Consider the following 15,435-nt stretch of genomic DNA (forward strand, 5'->3'; position numbering starts at 1 on the left):
GTGGCCATTTTGGAACCTCCGATCAGCTGTTTTCCCCCGCTTCGTTGTGCGAAAATCGCTAAGCGAATCGCTTAGCGATTGTCGCACAGCGAAAAAACGCCATAGGGGCCATCGCTGAGCGAACGCTCCAGCGATGGCGGGGAACCCCTCGCTATGCGAATTCATCGCTCAACAGAGCGATCGCTAACCGAGGCACCACTGTATTGTGTTTCTTTGGAGAACATCATTCTGATCATAAAAAGTTTTATCCTTTATCTTATCCATAACCATATTGAAATTCCCTGCCATAATAACATAACCCTTCTTTACCTTCACAAATTCTTTAATAACCATGTCATAAAAATCTCATTGTTTATTATTAGGTGTGTAAACATTAACCAAAGTATATTCTTCCAAACCCATTTTACCCTGTATTATTATAAATCTACCATTACAATCTTTTGCTACCTGTTTCACTGTAAATTCACAATTTTTAAAAATTATCATTGCCACATCTCTAGATTTAGAAGTTCCAATTGTTTTTCATTAATGTATATATTATTCATTTTAAGTTCGTTGATTCCATCTTCTGGTTGATGAGTCTCTTGCAAAACAGTCTCTTTCTTCAATAAAGCTTCTATTCTTCTTCTTTTCACTATTGATCCCAGGCCTTTCACATTTAAAGTGGCTAGTCTTATTCTCTTGCCCATTTCAGTTCAAAGTCTCTTCTCCTAACAGGCCCATGTGCAACCCATCCCCCCAACAAGCAAACAAACTACACTAAAAATTAAATTGAACGTAACCCAAACATATAAGGATTTACCCCTAACGACCCACTGAACATCTATTTTCCCCCCGTCCCACCATATTCCCTCACTATAACTACTAGCAAGGGCACAAGGGGGGGGGGAATGCCACCATTCTGCGGCAGAACCACAACCAGAACCTCGCCTCTGCTCTTTTTATTCAATTTTTGCAATTCTTAATATTTGATAACGCTGAACCCCCCTTCTCCACCCCCTCTCTCCCCTGTAATTATAAGTAATCAAACTATTAAAATACATAACTATTAATAATTTTTGTTTTATTATTTCTGTTGGCATCTATTATTAATATAATTAGTATAGTTAACACTAAAAACTAGAAAGAAAGTGAAAAAAATTGATATAAATGAATGAAGGAAAGAGAGAAGAAAAGTAAAAGTTAAAAAATTAAAATATTTAGAAGGAGGGGGGAGACAGCAGATGATCTGTCCTCTAACCCTTCAGAAATCTGGCCCTTTCTGCTTCAACCTTCTGTTTTTTTGCATGAAGTCGGAGTTAACTCCTGACCACCATCTTCCTCCTGCCAGAGTTTCTATGCCTTCAACGGGTCTTTACCTTCTTCACATGAGTAGATTTTAAATAGAACCTGATTGTTCCAAGTTTTCAACAAACCCAGGATGGCCCCATTGGTATTTGAGATTATTTTTGATCGCTACTGCTGTAACAGTCTTCATAAATTTTCTTCAATTTAAAGAGTCACTGCTTAAATTTTGGAAAATCTACAGCTTAGTGCCTCTGTAGACCAGCTGGTTTTGTTTTTGCTTTATTTCTCTCATAAATTGTTCTTTCTTTGTATAATTAAAAAACCTCACCACCGCTGGTCTTGTCCTTGGGCTTTTGGGATTACCAACAAAATGAGCTCTTTCTATGTCCTGTTCATCCAAGTGTTGTCTGCCCATTATGGAGTTAACCCACATTATAATCTCTTTTTTGAGGTCTTGTCCATTTTGCAATTGAAAATTCATTATTTTAATGTTGGATCTTCTGGAATTGTCTTCCAGATAAATCAGCTTTTTGTTTGTTTAGCTGATTCTCTCATCCAACCTGCTTATCTTAGTCTCATTTGCTTCTGCCCTATCTACCACTTCCTTAACTTTCAGTTTGACAGTTTTCAACTCCTGTGTCATTCCTATGACTTGATCTTCAAGTTTGTTAATGCTCATTTCAATAGACTTGTCTTGTCTCGCTGCTTGCTCAAACTCCTGACTCATTTTACAGGACATGTCCTTCACAACCTGTGTCAGTTCGTCCATTGCTTCTTGCTTATCTACAGCTTGGAATGGTGAGACTTTGCTCTCTGGCTCTTTTTATCCCCTAATGCAGCCTCCACCCTCCTCAAGTGTTCCAGACTGTGATCCAATAGCTTGTCTGAATTTTTATCTTTAGCTTTACCTCTTGTCCAAGCAGGAATTTTAACAGCCTTGTCCTTCCTCTTTGGCATAGAGAAGAATATTTAGGAATGAACATTGTTGTTGGAAGCTCTCATTAGAAGCAAGGCTCTAAATAACAGCTTATCAGACTCAAAAACAAAAGCAGTATTCCACTCTAAATCAACACAGAGTTTAACTAGATGTACACATTCCTTATCTTTCCCTCTGAAGGTTTATGTAGAAAAAAAACAGCCTTCAAAAGGAAGAAATGAATTTTAAAAGTTGTTTACCATATCAGCGATGTTAGTTGTTAGCTGCCAGTCTTGGGAAGTATTTTAAAAAGGCTTCCCTGCTAACCAAATCAAAGGCCTTTGTGAGATCTATGAAATGTTACTATGTTATTGTGCCGTTTACCACATACAGTATCTTAACACACACACACACACACACACACACACACACACACACACACACACACACACACACACACACACACACACACACACACACACACACACACACTTATTAATATTTATTATGATAAAATGGAAGGACTAAATAAGTAAATCAGTGAACAATATGTAATATTCTATACAACACAGCAGTATACTGAACCATAGATTGTGAATGAAACCTCATGTTACTAATAACCAGAAACAGATTCAGTATATTGACAAAGAACTGCAGGACTTTAGCAGCTGCATAAAATTAGGGAAGTTCTGGTCAGAAAGGAGAAATAAAGTAGAATAAGTCTCTGATATCCCTGGAGCTTTTGAAAAATGGAATTAGGTTCTAGTATTTTTATCTGCTTGCTGTCACTTTGCAAATGGTAGTGAGTACAAGAGGGAGGGTATCCTGTAGACCATCTTGACTGCCGCCATTGGTGTTGTCAGCATTGAGACTGCCCTTTGCTGTGTAAAGCTTGGCATCCTTTTTCCTGCTGGCAACACTGACACAATATTGTGTAGCAATATTGGGCCATTTCCTGATTTGTTTGAATCATGGGTACAGAAGCACAATATCTCATGTTCATAAATCAGAGTTTTTTTCGAAGAATTGAATTCATTTTTACTTCAGTCTGTAGCCTTTCATAGTTTTATGAATATGAAATAGATATCATCTTGAGGCACTGGCTGGTGGATATAGCAGAACTCGAAAAAAATTCCTTCTTTGGACTATCTCTCCCAAAAATTCTAAATTTCTGGTAGAATGATACACTAAAAAAGAGAAATGTTTCAAGGATTAGGGACACAGTATAATGATTTCAGCCATGGATCTATAGGAACTGAGTGAGTAGTCTTTCAGACCAAAATGGTGCAAAGAATCTAGCATTTTAATATATGTTTGTTCCAAAAGTCATGCTATCCTCTTTTAAAAAATGATATAAAAACCTTGTTGATAAATGAGATACCATGATAGATAGATTTTATATTGGTATGTAGTTTTCAATCAGTTTCTTCCTTACAGAAATTTGTGTCATAATTTACACACATTTCAGCTTCCTGCAAATATACCATTTACCAAAGGCTGAGTTTCACACTTCCTTACGTATGTCTGAGATGTGCAAAGGATGGTACAAGGATATTTATTGGGACCATTATGAGTCTGTCACTTATTATGGACTGTAGTTTTCCTACATTATCTTTTACACCGACCCTGACATTTGGGAATGGCTAACATTAAAAATGACAATACGTAAATATATTAGGTTTTGGAGAGTGGTTTAAAGGTATGATAAATCAGTTAGAGAGTACTGTGTCTGTGTTAGTTAATGATGTTAGAGCAGATATTCCTAGGCTGAAGTACTAGATAGGGAAGCCCCATTCCCCACTATTGTTTGCTTTAGTAATAGAATTGTTAGTGAATGTTATTAGAGAAGAAAACTAATCAGTGGTATAGGTTTTAAGGAAAAAATAAGATTAGTTTATGTACTGATAATACTTTATTGACAATAGATAATCCATTGAGGGTGAAGAAACAGCTTATAACACATTCTAAAATAATTTGGAGAGATTACTGTGTTACAGATAAATTGATAAATATGTTGTTTAATTATGATAAAAAGGAAAAAGAGATAATTAGGAAAAGTATGAAGTTAACATACATATTGTTCGAAGAATTTACAGCATTTGAAAAAGGAAAATTTTGATAAATTGAGGCAAGAAATTAAAAAGAAATTAGATTATCTTATTAATACTGGATGTTTATGGTTTCGTAGAATAACAGTATGTAAAATGACATAAAATGAAAAATTTAAGATTAATTTTTTGTTTATGATGTTACTGATAAAGATACTAGATGAGGAGTTCAGGGATTGGCAAAATATGATTAATAAATTTTGTAATGAATGTAAAAAAAGGATTGAAATGATTAGAGATTTTGTCCCTAAGAATTCTTTGCTTTTTTTCTGTGGAGATTGTGGTGTGCACAGTATATCCTGTGAGGTCTAGTCTCATGAAGCCTATTTTTGAATGCAGGCTTAAACAAATACTTTGTCACAGTATACTCTATAATATTATATCATTTTGGCCGATGTATGATGTTTGCTTGCATTGTCAAACAGTATATGCAATGATACCTATAAGCCTAATTTGTGGTGGCCACCACACATATGGTTTACAGTGTCCATACATGTGTTATAGGCAAAAGCATCTCTGAATGTTTTGAACCAAACAGATGGGAGGTGGGTTCTGGATTTAAGGAGGCTGAGATGAAGATTTTATTGAGCAAATTCAGTTAATTTCTTTGGGGCCATAGAATAGTGTGCATCTTATTAGACATGGTAAACATAGAATTGTAGCCTGGTAAAGGTCTAGAGCCAAGAGGCATGGTAGCTCCTTATTATGCCCTTCCGCTTAGGGACAGAGCATAAGATCAAAGAGTTATTTTAGCCAATCCTAGTTAATGATTAGGTAACTACTATCCTATCTTGCTGGGAGGCTCCACTGGTTTGGACAATTGTTGCTGACTCTTTTTGTTCTCTCTCTTCAAAGCGTGCTGCTTATATACTGCCCCATAGCGCTTCAAGCACTCTCTGGGCGGTTTACAAGTTAATTATGCAGGCTTCACATTGCGCCCCCCCAGCGGATTGGGTACTTATTTTACCGACCTCGGAAGGATAGAAGGCTGAGTCAACCTTGAGCCAGCTACCTGGGATTTGAACCCCAGGTCGTGAGCACAGTTTTGGCTGCAGTACAGTGGTTTAACCACTGCGCCATGAGGCTCTTCTCTGAGTTTTTCAAGGCAATTCGCTTTTCCTCTGTTTCAGTGATCATCACAGTTGTTCTCTGCTACCCCATCCCATTGCTGCTGCCATTTATACCTAGCAGCAGTGTGGCATTAAAATTCTTATTTCCTCTTTTCTCTCCAAGAAGGTTGGAGAGGTGTGTTAAAGCACACACCTTTAACAAGGTGTGTGCTTTAACACCTTCTCCACCACAGACTTTGATGGCCATTGCCACCATAATTTGGTAGCAATTATGGCAGCAGCAATAATGACATTAGCAGCTAGATTGTGGTGGCAGAGGCAGCAGTAAGGGGTCAGGGTCCAAAGTGTTCCTCACACTCCAGGAAGCTGGCTGCTTTACCTTTTATGTTTACTCTTGCATTGTAGCATTGAGAGATGGAAGTTTTATGAGATTTGTGCTCTCAAGGGGCTCAGCTTCAATTTGCTTCCTCCAATGCCAGCTGCCCTGAATAGCCGGTGGAGGGGCCACACTCTACCACCAGCCACCTCACCTTTCTAGATTAGATTGCAATATAAGGAGAAATGGGAGAGGAATTTTATTTGATTTTGGTCATGTTGCCTGAGGAATTCTGGGAGTCGTAGTCCAAGAACACACCATGTATTGTTTACCTATGAAATCTTTCAATATCCATACCTTTCTTCTGAAATACGGCACAAAGAACATACATTTTTTAAAAAGTAGGAAGGAAGTGAAACTGAGAGATTCATCCACCTTATATGTAATTTTTGAGTGCCCCTCATTTGAATGCCCCTCATTAATCTTTGATATTTGGCACTGTTGCCTTTTGACATCTGGTATGGTAATACTTTTTGAGAGGATAATCACTAACTACAGACTTTGACTGCACAGTCTCACAACATCTTACAGCTATTTCTTTTTCTTCTCTTCTTTCTATGTACATCTCAGAGAGTGAACCACATTTTTTTAAAAAAAGGAATAAATGATTACTTTCTTTAGAAGAGTCTAGAATGATCCCATAGTGCTCCCACAATCATACATCTACAGCTCCTAAAACCTCAGACATCATGGTTTCAAAAAATGGAATAATTTCATGAGTCTCCTCTGCAGAACATGTCAGTGATTCTTTTATTATTATTTTTTTGGAAGTCTGGCATATTCCTTTTATTAAGTAATATTTTAGTCCCTTACTTGCAAAAATGTGAGAGCATGCTGCCTTCATGCTGTGCCCTTTCTTCACTGGCAGCTGAAAGCTTACAGTAGCACCAATAGCGCTGAAGCAGAATTTTTGCTATACCAAAATGAGCTCATCTCTCCAGCCGTTATACATCTAATACATCTTGTTATATGGCTAAGAGGTTCCATCATCACCTTTTGCATAATTTCTACCTCCAAAGCAGCCTTTTTTATTTCCTCCCTTGCCTGCTTTAATAGTAAGAAGCAGATGCAAAACCTTTCAAATGGGCAAGTAAAGGGAAATTTGATCAGGTTGCAATAGCCCCCTAGTTCAACTTCTATTGTATTTTAAGTTCTGAACATGGTTTGTACTGCTGTAGTTAGCTTGTTAGCCCCAGACTGTCAGTGGATCTTCATAATGGTGGTACAGATGAGGCACCAAGGAGATGTTTTGGAAGAAGCAGAACTGTCAGAGGCTGACCAAAATGGTATTTTCAAAATAAGTGGATCCATTTGATTTGGATCCACTTGAAACAAATAAGTATGTGCTTAGTTAAGACCTGGATACAAAGAGCCCAAGAACCACATGGAATTACTCTGAACAGGCTAGTATCAGCCCCTAGCTTCCTACAGTAGTTGCTGAAGTTCTACTGACAAACAGGGCCTAAATACTCTTAACACATTCTGTAGGTTCTTCATGTCACCAATTGAATCAGAGAGCTTCCATTTTGACTTCCAAGTATACTCTGAAATGACATACTGGGACAATGTACAGACATAAATTAGCAGCTGAATATCTTTCCCTCTAGCTCCAGTTTTTCCACTGAACACTCCCGCTCCTTTTCTGCATGACCATGAACTACATAGCTGATGCTGTAAAATCCTACAAACAAGTATTCATATGGATCTCATTGTTTCAATAGTGGGTTATCATGGCTGTGTATTAAAATGGTAGCCTAAATTTCAATTTTAGATTGTATTCTTCGCATGACAGGGCAAGAAAAAGATGATGATGATGATGAGTTCACTTAAGTTAAACCCATTTAGTTGAGTTAATATATGTAATGAGTTCAAGCTTCAGTGAAACTTCATTTCGTGTCAGACAAAGTTGTTACTTTGGAAAAAATGGATTGTTATAGTTCATTAGCCTGAAAATCACCTTTTATTGCTTTTTAAAAATATTAGGGATGATGGGGCTTTTAACCAGTATGGATCAAAATCTCCCACCAAGGCTAAAATGTAGTTTGATGATGGCTTAAATGGTTAAACAGCTGTACTGCAGCCAAAACTGTGCTCATGACCTGGGGTTCAATCCCAGGTAGCTGGCTCAAGGTAGACTCGGCCTTCTATCCTTCCAAGGTCAGTAAAATGAGTACCCAGCTTGCTGGGGAGGGGGAGAATATGTAGCCTGCATAATTAACTTGCAAATTGCCCAGACAGTGCTTTAAGCACTAGGGGGTGGTATATAAGCAGCACACTTTGCTTTTTGCTTTGCTTTACTCATTTAAGCTGCAAAATTACTGTGCTTTGTATTGTGGCTTGGGATGCTCTCAAAGAAAGGTTGACTCATTAACAAATTTACCCAAGATACTTTTGAATAAGTTTACCCTGCTTGCTTATAATTTTACCTGGGTTACTTGCAAGTAGGAGATAGTAGCAACAGCAACTGAAGACAGTTGCAGTGAGAAGGGAGGACACGGGTGAAGGTTGGAGAGAAAGAAGGGAAGTAACCCTGCCACTTCCCCCACCTTTCTCCTCAGCTGGAGTTCTTAGTTTTTTTTTTTTCAAAAGGGAAAGGACATATTTGGTCCCAACATTTATACTATCACTCCTGCTGTCTTGCTCCATGTTATTTTATATGATTTTTACTATTATTTACATTTCTATGTTTCCTAAGAATTGGAGTAAATTACTTTACAACCAGTTTTAAGAAGTAAAGTGAAATGCTTTACTTGCTAAGTTATTCACACAAACCACCAACCTTTAACTTCTCATACCGCTAGAAATTTCAACCATAAACTTTAAATTAGACATGGGGCGGAATATAAAAACAAATCATCAGATATTTGTTGCTTCGTATTCTTGGAATCCAGAGACCCCAACAAAAGAGAAGCAACATATAACCCTTTTATATTTATCTGTTGGTTCCCTCTCTACTTATGCCCCCACGGATCAGCGGTTCCTCAGGGGCATAAGCAGGGAGGGATTTTCCCTTTGGGAGGCTTGCTAAAGTCTGCCCAAAAGGAAACCCATCCCAGGGGCTGGAGGATGGCTTGGGTTGGGGTTCCCCCTCTTCCAAAGCCCTGTGGGGGCATAGGAAGAGAGAGAAAGGGATCAGAGGGGTTTGCCTTTGCAAAGGCAGAGGGGATGTGGGATTGCTTTCATTGCTCTGATCCCTTTCCCCCTCTTCCTATGCCCCGTAGGGCATAGGAAGAGGGGGAAAGCTCAACCAAAGCCATTCCCCAAAGATAGAGGGGCTGGGGAAAGAGGGGCAAAGCCAGTTCAAGGCAGCAGAGTGGGGGGGGGATTGCTTAAAAGGTTCCCTGTATTTAGAAAGGGAGATGATCCTGAATCTTTCATTATTATGTTCGAGTGTGCTTGCGATGATTTTGAAGTGAGGGGATCAGAATATATGATTGTGATGAGGTCTCAGATAAGTGGCAAGTTGGCAAATATATACGTCCAGATGTCATTTAGATTTTGAAGAATTAAAAAAGTTGGTATTCTCACTCTATGGCATCAATGCTGAGCATTTGAGATGAAAGTTCAGAGCACTGACAAAAAAAACCTGAAGAATCCTACTCTCAATTTGGGGGAAATTTGATCAAATATCTTGACAAATGGCTTCAGTAAGAAGGAGTTGAAACTGTACAAGATATTAAGAGCATCATGGGGCTAGAGCAGTTCTATTCACTTCTACCGGGAGACCTTAGGTACCTAGTGAGAGATAAAAAGCCTAAAGATGTTCAAGAATTGGGAGGAGTCGCAGATTTTATTTCACACATTCGAAACCCAAATTTTTCTGAGGTAAAAGTGGGAAGAAAAACCTGGGGGGGACAGTAAAAAGGAGCCCAAGGGTTACTTCAACAACCAACAGGCAGGTGGTGGCCATTTTGTAGGCAAGCCCACAGAACAAAGCCAGCCAAAATACAAGAACTGGGAAGGGAAGGGAAGTAAGACCCTTAGCGCAGAACAGAGAAACTTCAGGTCTTGTTTTGGATGTGGTGAGAAAGGCCATTTCATTTCACATTGTGCTAAAGCTAAAGAAGGGACTCAACAGGCAAATTTACTCAAGCCTAAGTCAGTGTATAGTGTGCAGCAAAACAAAGTTGCCTCAGAGAATGGCGAAACAGTAACTCATAATACGAGTGCAGCTAGGGCAGAGGGTCCAGAAAAGCAAGCAGAACAGCTGCCTGTAGCTGAGATCATCCAATGCTATTTAATAGAGACCAACTAGGAGGTTTTAAAAGTTCTGGGGACAGCATTTACATAAATGGGACAAAATGTATGGCTCTGAAAGACTCTTGCTCTCAGGTTACTTTGTGCCATCCAGACATAATCCCTCCAGAGTACATATTGGCAGGTGAAAGCCTGACAGTTAAAGGGATAGGTACAGAAATAATTACCATGCCAGTGGCTGATGTACCTATAAGATATCAAGGGTGGAAAGGATTATGGAGGACAGGCATAGCTGCTCAATTGCCTGTGCCTTGTTTAATTGGGATCGATCTCACTAAGCATGTCAAACGTGTTTTAGTGCAGACTTGCTCCCAGCAGAAAGAAGAAGGCAAAGCAGAGGAAAAGGGCGAAATTCAAACAGAGCTGGTGAGGGGAGAGGATCCTACAGCTGAATTAATACCAATTAAGATTCCACTAGGAAACACATTTAAAAGGGAACAAAGAACAAATCCCATGCTGGATCAATGTTTTGAGAAAGTTGGCAAAGGTCAGTTAACCCCCGAGAGTCCAGAAAGGTTCTTCCTAGAAAAAGACCTTTTGTATAGAGAGACCTTAGTGAATCCCAGAAGGGGAGGGGAGACTCACCACAAACAGCTTGTTGTGCCTCTCAAATATCAAGTGGGGTTAGTGGAATAGGGGCATGCTTGTACCTTTTCAGCACATCTGAACATCACAAAAACTAAACAAAGAATATCCCAAAACTTTTACTGGCCTGAGATGGGGAAGCAGAAAGGATAATTTTGCTAGAGATGTGACATGTGTCAGAGGCAAGGAAACAGCAATGACAAAACGAAAGCCAAACAGCATCCTTTACCTATAGTTTCAAACCCTTTACAAGGCATTGGTTTAGACATAGTTGGACTGTTGCCCAGAGTTACCCAGACAGGAAACAGGTTTATCCTGACTATCGTTGATTATGCAGCACGTTATCCTCAAGCAGTTCCCCTGAGAAAAATTGAGAATCAGACCATTGCAGATGCTCTGCTGAGGCAAATGGGTAGCATGAAGTTTGCTTCTGAGTTCTTCGAGTTTTTAGGAATCTCTTTCCTGTCCAAGATGATGAAAGTAACCTCCCAAGTGTACAAGATTACATTGAACTGTTAAAGGGAAAGACAGGCAGGATAGTGGACCGGGTAGAAATGATCGAGCCACACTGTAGAAAGGAAAACGTTGTTCTGCTGGCATTGAAAGAAGCAGACAGTGAAAACCTCAAGTTACCTTATGGGGAAAGGAGGGGCGGACCCAAATACGCCCCAGAGGAGGTCCAAATCAGACACTCACTTTCCCCAGCGCAACAAAAAGAAGCTAGAGCTGTGCTTATGGAATTCAAGCTGGATTTCTCGAACAAGCCAGGAGAAGCCAAGGGTGTAGTGCACAAGGTTGACACCGGGGATGCACACCCACAGGCAGTTACAACTTATACAGCCCAAACCTATCTAGTCAAACTTTGGGGCCAGAAAATGAACTTCGGTTGATATAAGAGAAGGGAAAAGCCCAAGAGAAAACATGCATGACTGTATTGGGAAGGCACAGGGGTGACCTATCAAAAGCTAAATAGGTTGAAACGTAGCTTAACCCTAACAGTGGGGCAAATTGTATGTAAGTGTGGCAGTCTCCTCCGAAGCCCCTATTCCCCCAGGCCTTCAGGAGGTTCTTGCCCTTCTTCTTTCTTCGCTGCCACCAGATATTGCTGCCTCAATACCATTCACTCAAGGAGACATGTGTACTTTTAAAACTTAACTCATTTATTAGATCAGGGAAGTTAACATACGATTAATATTCAATAGGTAAATCACAGGTTGCTAATCACTTATATTTGAATCAATTCTACTTTAACTTTACACTCCTTTTAATTCTCTATTACATTCATCGTTCTCACAGATCTCTAACTCACTCTTAGTTCACTTTTAAGTTTCACACTGTCTCTCACTACCAGGAACTCTCTTCATACCCCATACACCAGCCTTTATATCCAGCCCCCTCCCCCCTTGGCTCCACCTTCCGTCCACTCATGGGCTCCTTCTTCACTGTTCAGCTGTGACGGACAGGTGAGGGCGGGGCGGATCACTACAATAAGTATTAAAAGTGTTATGTGATGTTGTTGAGTAGGCACCTGTGTATCTAATTGAAATGGTGAGTATTGTAATTGAACTAGTAACTGAATTACAAGGTTTAATGTATAGCAAGCATATAAGTTGTTTAATTATTCCTTATGTTTAAAGGTGGTAAGTTTTGATTGTAATGCTGTAAAGTACCACATGGAAGCTCCTCATTGTTCATGAGGGTAAACCACTATAGGTTTTACCCCATAAAACAACTTTTTAAGGGGGAGGTTGCAGCAAACAGCCCTGCCCTCACCTGTCCACCACCGCAGAACAGAGAAGGAGCCAATGAGTGGACAGAAGGCAGAGCCAAGGGGGGAGGAAGCTGGATATAAAGACTGGTGTATGGAATCTAAGGGAGATTCTGTGAGTGAGAGACTGTGTGTAACTTGAAAGTGAGTTAGAGATCTGTAATAGTATAGGTTGAAACAGAGAGTTAAAAGAGTGTTAAAGTTATATCAGATTTTATTCAAATACAAATGATTGACAGCCTGTGATTTATTCCATGAATATTCATCATTTATTTACTTCTCTGATCAAACAAAAGACTTGAGTTTTGAACAGCACACTTGTCTCCATACTCTATTGATATTAAGGTATTAATATTTGGTGGCAGCGACAAAGAAAGAAGAGCGAGAACCTCGTGAAAGCCTGGGGGGTGGGATATGGACTTCGGACAAGATTGCCACATCTGCTCCCAGTGATTTCTTTTTCCTAATGCTTTCAGAATAGTTTTCTTTTTAATTTTTTTTAGTTTTTATTTATTTAAAACATAAAATACAAAAATCAAAATACAATATAACTGTGTTCCCCACTGTAGATGGGACCTCTATAATCTTCTTCCTCCATTTATAATCTTCCTCTTCTTTTATTGTTCTCTTCTCCAGAACTGCATTGATTCTTGATTTGGAGCTTTCCCTTTTCCTCTTGTTAATACATATTCCAAGAATCTGCCCCATATTTCATAAAAACTATTCTTTTTCAATTCTCTTTTCTTAACCTTTAAATTACAAGTTAATTTATCATTTAGAGCTATGTTCTATATTTCACTATACCATTCATCTATTTGAAATTCAGATTTTGATTTCCATTGCCTAGCTATTATTAATCTCGCTGCTGTTAATAAATTAGTTATCAATTCTTTAATCATCTTATCATATTCCATATTCTCAAATATTGATAACAAAGCAATCTCAGGATTCATTTCTATGTCTTTTCCACATATCTCATTTAATTCTTTAAACATTTGTTTCCAAAATCTTTGTACTTTTTCACATTCCCACCACATATGAAAGTATGTACCAATTTCCTTCTGACATTTCCAATAGACATTCAGATAACTAGCATTAATTTTATTTAATTTTGTTGGTGTTAAATACCATCTTAAACACAGTTTAAAATTTTTTCCCTTATTCTCCCTGACATAAATCTTAAAACCCTCATACGTTTAAAAGCTTCAACATCCCTACCTTCTTGCACTGTTTATCTTGTGTTGTTCTCAGTATTCTGTCTCTAAAAGTTGTTTTTATGAAACAAATATGAATTTCTTCGGGTACACAGTTCTTTCTGATATATGCTGAAAACAGCCTTTTCTATATTCTGTAATAACTCTTCTCTCCAATTCCAGACCATGTTGACAGGAGTTTGCCAGTGACTTCCAATAAATCCTCAGATTGTTTCTCAGGGACATTTGGAAATCTTAAAATACAGTTAGCTTTTTGCATTTGTATCTGTATCAGATCTGCCTCATCTTGTTGTCTGTAAATTTTTCATTTTTATGTTTTTCTCACTAGTGTAAATCCATAATTCATCTACCTGTACCTTCCTTTCATAAAAGCCCACTGCTTTATCTTTTTTTAAACCTTGATTCTAATTTTAACATTGTCCACCAGTCTATTTGTAAACCTAGTTCCTTCAAGTCTTGTGTATTTTTTAATTGTTGTTCTTTGGTTAATAATTCTTTGTACATATATCTCCATTCTTCTTTCATTAAGGAGAGTTGGGTAAAGGCTTCGAGCAGTGCTACCCAGATCGGAATTTTTTTATACATTTGCTCTCGAAATCTTTGCCACACCTGGTATAATGCTTTCCTTACTATATGATCCAAAAAAATTGTTTGTTCTTTAGCCTTGCCATACCATATATATGCATGTCATCCTAGTCTTAAATCATGCCCTTATAATTTTAAAAGTTTTTGATCTTCCAACATATTCCATTTCTTTATCCAACTCAATGCTTTAAATCTTATAGTATAATAAGCCATTTGGTAAACCCATTCCTCCTCTTTTTTAAAAAAAGTCTTGTAAAACTTTAAGTTTTATTCTTGGATTTTTAGTTTGCCAAATGAACTTAGAAATCACCGCATCAACTTCCTTGATGTATTTATATGTAATTCAGCAATATTGGTAAATTTTAAAACAAGAATAACTTTGGCAGGATATTCATTTTTATAATAGCAATTCTTCCTAGCAATGAGAGTTGTAGTTTTGCCCAAAAAAACTTGGGTTTTTTGTGATGCATATTCCCAAATATTTAATCTTTGTCTTATGTTCAAATCCTGTTTCCATTTCTAATTTCTTTGCCCTTTGTGTCATATTTTTTGTCAAGAATTTTGTTTTTTCATATTTTAATTTGAGACCTGTGACTGCCCCAAAGTTTTCAATTGTATCAATTAATACACACATTCCTCTGGGTTTTCTACTAATATTACCAAATCATCTGCATAAGCTTGTAAATTATACTCTTCTCCTTTTATTCTCAACCCTCTAATTTTGGAATCATTCCTTATTTGTCTATTTAGTATTTCTAATGTCAGAATAAAAAGTAAAGGTGATAAGCGGCATCCTTGTCTAGTACCTGGTTGAATTTGAATCTCTTCTGAGATTTGACCAATAATCTTAACTCTTGCTTTTTGTTGTGAACAGATTGATTCAACTACTTCTAAGAAACTTCCTTGGAGGCCCATCATCTTTTCTGATCTAAAATCAGCATCATTTGTTTTTCTGGATGCACTTCATAATATTCCAATATATCTATCACTGTTCTTACACTTGTTCCTAATTTCTTTTTAGAGAGAAAGCCAGTCTGATCTTTGTATATCATCAGCGTTAACACCTTTTTCAGTCTAATAGCTAAAATTGAAGCAAATATCTTATAATCCACATTTAAAAGAGATATTGGTCTATACAGTGGTGCCTCGCTTTACGATTGCCCCGCATTACAATGAAACTGCTTAATGATTATCTTTTTGCGATCGCAAAATGATGGTCTGAATGGGGGAATTTCGCTTTGCGATGATTGGTTCCCTGCTTCAGGAACC

The 15,435-nt window shown here is 38.0% G+C and overlaps 1 long non-coding RNA gene across 1 annotated transcript in view; it reads left to right on the top strand.

The window, feature by feature from the left end:
- Positions 1-15,435, top strand: part of LOC144588454 (uncharacterized) — a 31,763-nt gene continuing 16,328 nt past the window's right edge. The window contains exon 1 of the long non-coding RNA XR_013544030.1: positions 1-15,435. This exon is cut by the window's right edge and continues 12,941 nt beyond it. This is a non-coding gene — a long non-coding RNA (uncharacterized LOC144588454).

Source organism: Pogona vitticeps, chromosome 3 (genome assembly GCF_051106095.1).
Source record: "Pogona vitticeps strain Pit_001003342236 chromosome 3, PviZW2.1, whole genome shotgun sequence".
NCBI lineage: Eukaryota > Metazoa > Chordata > Lepidosauria > Squamata > Agamidae > Pogona > Pogona vitticeps.